This window comes from Nannospalax galili, unplaced genomic scaffold (genome assembly GCF_000622305.1).
Source record: "Nannospalax galili isolate Female #2095 unplaced genomic scaffold, S.galili_v1.0 scaffold831, whole genome shotgun sequence".
Lineage (NCBI taxonomy): Eukaryota > Metazoa > Chordata > Mammalia > Rodentia > Spalacidae > Nannospalax > Nannospalax galili.
In genome coordinates, this window is record NW_008329142.1 from 1,573,615 (window position 1) to 1,583,256 (window position 9,642).

The following is a 9,642-nucleotide window of genomic DNA, read 5'->3' on the forward strand; positions in this document are numbered from 1 at the left end:
AACATTACCATTGAAATCTACCTGATGACTTTATATCCATACTCAGGTGCCAAGGATCCAAGTGTAACTAACTGTGACTAGTAATAATCAAATATATAGAGATTAGAAATGTATGTGCATATTAATGTCAATTGTATTGAGAATGAATTTTTCTGTATGAAACTGTGTATTTTAATAGTGAAATGGAGATCTTTTTCAAAGTTTAAAACCTCATTTAATTTTATGTCTTATAGGTTTTATACTGAGTACAATATTGTATAACCGTAATAATTCAACTGTAAACCTAAAAATGTACAGCCAATTTTGTAAGAGGTGCAGCCTAGCTCAGAAAACTGTTATTGAATATGTCAATGCTGATCTTTACCATAAAGAGAAACCAATGCTTGAAGACATAAATATGTTAACTTGATTTAAATAGTTTTAGAATAAGCTAAGTATTTTCAGAGATTGGACAAGAAAATATCCTTATTCTTAGGAGGATGTGCACATATTGACAAATGGGTATTTATTGTATCCTCAAATTTCTTTTAAGCAATTCAAGGAAAAAAACCTACATATATAGATACTTAAACATGGCAAATGTTTTTAACTATTGAATCCAGAGGGTTGGTATGCAAATGTTAATGAAATCTGATGGTGAGCTCAACCATCTGATGGGGTATGACTGTATAAAACAGCCTGTCTGTCCAGAGCTGCCTAAAATCAGTATCCATGACGTCAATATGCTATTGTATAATCCTTTAAGGTTTTCTGTATCTTAAGTATATTATTACAAAATGTCACCTTGAGAAAGCACTCACAATGAGTAAGAAGAGTGTTTAGAGTGAATTCATTAAGAAGTCTAAGGTTAAGTGCTTCTACTATGTTACTTTTCCTGGAGAGACACAAAGAAACATTTATTTACCCAAGAAAGGGAGAGTGAGAGACTCTGTCTCAAAAAATAAAACAATTGAGGAAGACACAGAATGCTGACATCTGGATGGCCACACATGTGCAAACCCATGTGAATGTACACTTGTACATACATGTGCACATAAATACACACATATACACACTATTCATTTAGCCTGTGGTAAGGATGCCAGCCCCTTAAAGAGCTCTGGGGTTAAGCTTGTCTGCACTACAGAGGTAGCACCTTAATATCAGACTAAGTAGGTACAATATAGTAAGCCCACTGTTGGAGTAGTAATGAGAGTGTTTGACCTCTCAGGTCAAACCATGGTGGCAGCAGGTTGAGAAATCTATACAAAAGAAGTAGAGGATTATTCCTCATTTTTCTTTTGTCTTCCAAGGCTGGACTAGTTGGCTGAGAAGAGTGACTGGATACTCAGGTGAGGGTCTAGTGACCCTGCTTGGCACTCCTTTAATGAATGAGCACAACCGTCAACAAGCCCAATTGTCGCTATGTTTAGCAATCAGGCTCAGCCTAACATGTCCCTTCATGCATAAGGACTGCTGTATAGCATCATCTTATTAAAAGGACCTGGAATTTAAAAGGATTTGGTGCTAGGAGCCACATATGATGTATGTTCATACATCGTTTGTTTTTCTGAGTCTGTGTTACTTCACTTAGTATAACAGTTTCTAGATCTATCCATTTACCTGTAAACTTCATTATTTCATCTTCTTTACTGCTGAACAGAACTCCATTGTGTAAATATACCACATTTTTGTTAACCACTCGTCAACTGAGGGACACTTAGGTTGCTTCCATCTCTTAGCTATTGTGAAAAGAGCAGAAACAAACAAAAGAAAAATGAGGAAGAACCCAATTGAGGGATGCTTTTGGAAGCCCTTGTTAAGAATCTCTAATGGACTCTTATATGAACATTTGAAAATTGCCCGTTCTGACCTTTTTCTAGTTCCCTCTCTAGAACTTGTAATGCTAATTATTCTTGCCTTTACTATTCCTTGACATCTCCTATTCCTGATTCAAGGATGTTCTTCTCCCCTTAGAAACAAGAGTTATGCAATTTGGGAGTCTTTTAGATAGACTCAATGAAGGGGTACTTCAGTTGCCTCACCCGGCATCCCTGTTCAGCATGGAAGAAGCCAAAGTGGTCTGTGTCCCTATTCCCTATTGGCAATTTGAGTAACCACTTCAGAGGATGGCGTGATAAGAATAGGAGGTAGGAATTGGCTAGGCAGTTAGGGTAAAAAGACCCCAAAGAAAATAGCCAGTTTCTTGGCTAAAAGTCAAAATGTCCTTGGGCCTGTTAGCAACATACTCTGTTCTAAGGCCAAAAATATCAAAAGTATTTGGGAGCTTGTATCTAATCTTTAAATACTTTTAGGGTTACCTCTTCAGAGGGGGAAATGTTGGAGGGGAGGGAGTGGGCATGGACTTAATTAAAACACCTTATATGGTTGTATGAAATTCTCAATAAAGTTTTTGTAAAAATTTTTTAAAAAGTAGAGGAGCCTTTATGACACTGCTTGATATGTAAGAATGGGAAATTCCAGGACTTCTGGGAGATCACCTTACTTGAATCATGCTAAGGGAGAGTCCTGGCTTTTCTTCATTTCCAGATTTAGGACACATCACATGCCTGCACCCTAAGCCTTCCCTGGGCATATGCCTCTTTACCAAGTTGACTACACAGCCTTGGGGTAAAAGAGTGCTCTTTGGCTACTATTTGCATTGGAATTTGGAATGACACTGCTTTTAAGGTTACTTATTCAGGCTGGAGAGACGACTCAGCAGTTAAGAGCACTGGCTGCTCTTGCAGAGGACCTGGGTTTGGTGCTCAGAAACCACATGTAGTGAACAACAGTCCTTAATTTCACTTTCAGGGGATCCAATGCCCTCTTCTGACTTCCACAGGCAGTATACACATGGGTGTACTTACACACATGCAGGCTAAACACGTATACATATAAAATAAAAATAAATAACTTTTGAAACAAAAAAGATTATTTACTGCCATTCAGTAGCAATTACAGTATTTGCCACTGACTTGTGAACAATTCCATAACATATTTTCATCTTTCTAATTTTTTTTATTCCAAAGTAATGTTCTGTTTGCCATAAAATGATAGCTGTGGTCAGAAAGATCTGATTTGGTTAGTCCTATGTACTCTTCAGGATGTGCTCAGTAGTTCATAACTTTGTCACCACATTGAAACTCTTTAGAATTTGTAAATCTCCATAATAAATATATATATACATATACAAAATGTTTTATTTTTTAAATAATACAAGAAAATTACTTTTATATTGGGAATCTGAAATTTTATAACACGTGGTTTTCCTTTACTAAAGATTAATTTTTGAAAAAATTAACATCTCACAGTACAGATCTTTGGAGGAGTTCGACTACCACATTATAAGCACTATATTTTAAAGTGAGCCATATATTATACTAAAAGAGTAAATGGACATAGTATATACCAAGAAGGTTTATGAAACTCTATAGTATCTAAACACACATTATAGATTGTAACACCCCCTTCTCATTTAATCCAAAGACACTGAAACATTATCATCCCCCTTAACATTTTGTGGCATGTATAGACTTACAGCCATGCATAGGGCAACTCTCCATTCAGGCTCCATATTGGAGATGAGGCAGCACTGACCAGTTCACATACAAACTGCAAAAATCACAGTCTTTAGAACATAAAGGGAATTCACTCACAGTTACTTTCTTCCCCCTTCCCCATCAACTTTATGAAGCAATGTTTGAAAATGAAACAAGAAATGTACAAGTTAGTACTCTTAATACAATTAGCAATCAGGAAAAGGTAAATTTATCAGGAACAGGTAAATTTATCCTAAAATCTTAAAATTGTCCTTAAAATTGTCTTGTGTCAATTCTAAGTCACTAAAACTCCTTTTCTTTTGTTGGTGTTTGTGTGGATATGAGTGTGTGAATGTGTGTGTGTGTGTGTGTGTGTGTCTGCGTGTTCATGGTGGGGGGCTCATATGCTTATGTGTATGTGAAGGCCAAAGGTCAACCTCAGGTGCTGTTCCTCAGAAGCTATCTTATTGTTTTGTTTTCTTTTTTCTTTCTTTCTTTCTTTCTTTCTTTCTTTCTTTCTTTCTTTCATTCTTTCTTTCTTTCTTTCTTTTTTTTGGGATAGAATCTCTCACTGGAACCCAGGGCTTGCCAATTAGGCTATGATGACTGGCTGGCCAGCATGTGCCAGGGATCTCCTTATCTCTGATCCCCCAGCACCGACATTACAGCCATGTTCCACCATCCTGATTTATGTTGGGTCTGAAGATTGAAATCAGGTCCCTGTGCTTGCATGGCAAATACTTCATTGGCCAAGCTATGTTTTCCATAAAACATTTTCCGGTTTCTTACAAATGCCCTAAAGCCTATAATTTGCTACCTATATTTGTCTATTTGTTTTCAATTCTTGTCCTCTGCATAAAGAGGAATTACCTTGAGCAACAAATTAAGCACTATGGCCATTTTACCCATAGCCTTAAATTAGGTGATACTCCCCTATTCAGAAGCCTTGGTCCTCTCTCCTTACATTATGGTGAGATTTTTTTTCTGCTTTGTCAAATAGAGTGTGTTGACTGTCATGCTATATGAATCCCAAAGTTAGTTCATGCAACTTTTCCCTTGGACTTCAAGAACACTCACTCTTAGATAGCTAATACCCTGAGACCTCCATACTGTGGAAACCACATGCAGGCATTTTTGTTGAGAATCCAGGTGGGCCTGACCCTCAGCTATCCAAGATCTGCATCCTATCATTTAAGTGAAGATGGCACCTTGAGTCCCATGTCCTACTATCTCATCCCTGACTTTGGGGGTCACCTTCAGAAATTTGAGCCATTTCAGATAAAGCCTCAAATATATGGCTCAGTGAAGAGTTATCTCTTCCATGTCTTAATGAACTCTTGCTTCACAAAATCTGTAAACATGTTAAAATAGCTTTCTTTCTACTGGTTTCTGTCATTTGTTACTCAGTAACCAGTAGCCAGAAGGAACACTACTCTGTCGTTCATACATTTAATACTTATTAGATGCCTAATGAGGCCAGACATTGCACTAGCTTTAGTTTAGCCTGGGTGAATTTCTCTGACTCTTACTGGAGATCAGGTTTTTCTGGAAGTTGGGTTGTAAAAGCATTGGGCAAGATGCCAAGTGCACTAGGATGCTGGACATGAATAAGCAGAGAGTGATGCAAAGAATAAAGGAAGAATGAGAACAAGAGGGGCATACTAGTCATTTTTTTTTTGTGCTGTGATAGAAACACTGACTGAAGCAATTTATAGAAGGAAGAGTTTATTTGAGCTTATGGTTCCAGGGGAATTATAGTCCGTCGTGGCAGGGAAGCATGGTAGCTGGAAGTGTCTGAAGCAGGAGCAGCAGAAGCTAAGCTCTCACATCATTACACAGGCACAGGAAGCAAGAGAGTGACTGGAGGGAGATCTGGCAAGGCTTAAGAACTCTCTAAGCCCACCACCAGAGACATGCTTCCTCCAGGATAATCACACCTTCTAAGACTTCCCAAAACAGCACCACCATCTGAGCTGTTAAATGTCCAAATACTTGGAGCTTATGGGGGATATTTTCATTCAAACCACCACATTCCACCCTTTGGACCCATAGGCTCATGACCATATAAAATGAAAAATGCATTTAGTCTAACTCTGAAAGTCTTCATAGTCATTATCAGTCTCAATACTATTCAAAAGTCAAAAGTCCAAAGTCTCTTCCAAGACTCAGATAAATATCTTAACTGTAAGCCTCTACTAAATCAAAAGACAAATTACATACTCCCAACATACAGTGGAACCGAATACACATTACCATTCCAAAAGGGAGGAATGGAGGCATAGTAAGGAAATACTGGATCAAAACAAGACAGAAAACCAGCAAGGCAAACACAAAATCCAATAGTTCCATATCCAACTTCTGGGATTTTTACTTCCAAAGGGTTTAGATGGCTCAGCCTTTCTAGCTTTGCTGTGTGCAATACACATCTCTTTCTTGTGCTGGTACCACTCCCTGTATGCAGGTCTTCTTGGCAGATGCCTCACAGCTTCATGCAATGGCCTATTTGTGCCTTCTCTAGGCAGGGACACCCCTGCTGCATGCTGCCTGACCTCAGCGGCTCTCTGAAACTGTGGAGGAAGAACTGATGACCCCTTCACTCTTGCATCTTTCATGCCTCTAAAGCCAGCACCAGGTGAACGACAATACCAAGTTTGACTGCAAGTTTGAGATGGACTCCAGCCTGCTTTTTCCATTTTAGAAGCTTTTCTCTCCAGTGGTCCCTGAAGCATTTTCCTTTCACACATTGGAGGCTTAACTGGGTGTGGTCTTGCCCGGGATGCACTCTCTCCATTGTTTAAGTTTGAGTCTCTAGGCCCCTCTGTAATCTCCTTATCAGTGGGATCCTCTCCATTACATGCTAGGGCTCCAACATTTATAGTCCCAGTGCTCTTTTTCAATCCAAACTGTATTTCTTTCTGCCCCACTTGCTGTCTTTCATGTAGGTCTGCATAATATTCACCATTAATAGCCACACCACCATTTCTACATTAGGCTGTCTTGAAATTTCTTCTGCCAGAGAAATTAGTCCATTCCTTCTCAACTTAGCCTCAGGCAAGCTTTTAGGCTGAGGGCAGACTCCAGCCAGACTCTTTGCCAAAATATTCCAAGTGGTGCTTAAGTTCTTATTTCCCTCTGGAATTACATTGTTCTCAGCACTGCTTTCTTCCAGATGCCTACTAGAATTGCCTGTTAAACTCTGCTTACAGCAGTCAATCGCTTTTCTAGCCCAAACTTCCAAAGTCTTCCACATTACTCCAAAATGCCACGTGGTCAGGTTTTTCACAGTCAACAGCCCACACTTTGGTACCAATTACTGTATTAGTCACTTTTCTGCTGTTGTGATAGAAACACTGACTGAAGAAAGTTATAGAAGGAAGAGTTTATTTGAGCTTACAGTTCCAGAGGAATTAGATTCCATCATGGCAGGGAGGCATGGTGGCTGGAGGTGGCTGAAGCAGGAGCAGCAGAAGCTAAGCTCTCACATCATCACGCAGGCACATGAAGCAAGAGAGCGACTAGGGATCTGGTAAGGCTTAAGAACTCTCTAAGCCCACCCCCAGTTACATTACATGCTTCCTCCAGGATAGTCACACCTTCTAAGACTTCCCAAAACAGCACCACCATCTGGGCTGTTAAATGTTCAAATACTTGGAACTTATGGGGGATATTTTCATTCAAACCACCACAAGGGGATAAGGAGAAAGAAAGTGGATTCTTTTTTTTTTTAATCCCAACTGGTTGTGAAGTTGTTGTCTCACTACATGATTTCACAAATGTGGAATATACACAAGTAGACGCAGATACAGAGTGATCACCAGGGGTTCCTGAAGATGGGAAAGTCAGTTATGTTGTGCAAAGGATGGAGAATTTCAGTTAGGATGGATCAAGTTCAAGAGCTGTATGTATAACATGGTGACTGTAGTTCATAACAGCAGTGTTCAGATTATTTAAAAGTTAAAGTATTATGAGTGTAGATATTGCATGTTCTCATCACACAAAATGATAAGTATATAAAATAATGGAATGCTAATTAACCCATTTAGTCCTTTGTCGATGCATGCATATATATATATTATTTTGGGCACCAAAAAATATGTAGAATTTGAGGTGAATATGCAGGGAGTTAGAGGGGGAAATGGAATGAGGATGTCATATTTCATTGTATTTATGTATCAAATCCTCAGGAGTAAAGAAAATAAATGAAAGAATAATTCAAAACAATAAAATAAAATTTCAGAAAGCAAAACCAAACTTGTACCTGGCCCAGTAAGACGATTGTGTATAACAGAGGCACCTTGACTTCACTACAATGCCCTTACTATGGACAATTTTGTTTTGTTTTGAAACAGAGTCTCACTATGTAGCTCTGGTTGACCTCAAACTCACTATGTAAGCCAGGCTTGAACTCACAGAGATCCAGCTACCTCTGCCTCCCTCCTGAGTGCTAGAATTAAAGGCATGTGCCACCATACCAGGCCTGACAGTCATCTTAGTAGTCATTTCTGGATGGCAAAGATGACTAGTTTATCAGTTTAGAACATTTATCACTGTAGCAAAGGACCAGAATATTTAAATTTAACTTTATGAAATGAAAAACCACAAAACATCATTAATTTTCACTGCATTTAAATTTTTTATTCATTTATTTGTGAATATATGTGTATGTGTAGGTGCATGTTTGTATACACATAGGGCGTGCACCAATGTATGAATGAGCAGGGGCCAGAGGTCAACATCAGGTGTCTTCCTCAGTCTCATACCAGTTTGTTTTGTGAAACAGGGTCTCTCTCCAAACCTGGCCCAACAAATGGGCTACACTGGCTAGCCACTGAGCCCCAGGGATCCTCCTGTCTCTACCTCCCAGCACTGGGATTACAGATGCGTGCCCATGCCCAGCTTTTCAAGTGGATTTTAGGAATGAAACATAGGTCCTCATCTTTGTTAAAAGGGGCTTTAATCACTGAACCATTCTTCCATCCCTCTTCACTGAATATTTCATACATGGATAATCAGATATAGTAAGGCTGCCTCAAAATGTGCAGTATAGAGACATAATTACCTCTCCAAAGTTTTAGAAGTCTTTATAGGGGTGGGTTGCAAAGGCAGGGACATAGGATGGGCATTAAAATCATCAAATAAGCTCCAGAAACATGTCAGACATTGACCTTATCCAAAGTAAAAAAGATTAAAAAAAAAAAAAAAAAAAATTATCCAGGGCTGGAGAGATGGCTCAGTGGTTAAGAACATTGCTTGTTCTTTCAGAAGACCCAGGTTCAAATCCCAGCACCCACATGGCAGCTAGCAACTGTCCCTGGGGATCTGACGGCCTCTTCTGTCCTCCATGGGGATTGCACAACACCGATGAACTTACCTACATGCAGGCGATACACTCATACACATAAAATAAAAATAATAAATAAAATAGTTTTTTTAAGAAATACAACTTTCCTTGGAAAAATTTTCATGTGGCCATTTTTTTTTTTTGGTCTTTTTGAGACAGCATCTCCCTGTAGCCCCAGCTGTCCTGGAACTCACTATGTAGACCAGGCTGGCCTTGAACTCACAGAGATCTGCCTGCCTTTGCCTCCCGAGTGCTGGGATTAAAGTCATGCGCCACCACTCCCGGCCATATGGCCATTTTATTTTCCTTGTGTATCACAATTCTTTCAAGTATAGATTAAAGTTATTAGACCCAACACACCTTGTTTAACTGAAGTTGTGCTCACCAGGTCCTCTGAATTGGAACTCAATGTATGTTCTGTTCTCATCAGATTTAGTCTCACTGTAGCATTTTTGTTGCCTGTTATCATATTATTACATGATGGCATAATGGCATATATATTATTTCTCTATATAATTTCATTTGATAACAAAATTAAGTATGCTTATTACTAATTGAAGCTGGGTTTTGGGGTGCACATTTTTAATCCCAGTCCTTAGAAGGTAAAGGCAGGTAGATGTCTGTGAGGTCAGCCTGATCTGCATAGGAAGTTCCAGGTCAGCTACGGCTACATAGTGAAACCCTGTCTCAAAATAAATAAATAAAAATAAAAAACTAATTGACACCTATGTCACAAAGAGTATAAGAAGTCCTTTACTTCTCTTGGGGAAACAAGGCCAT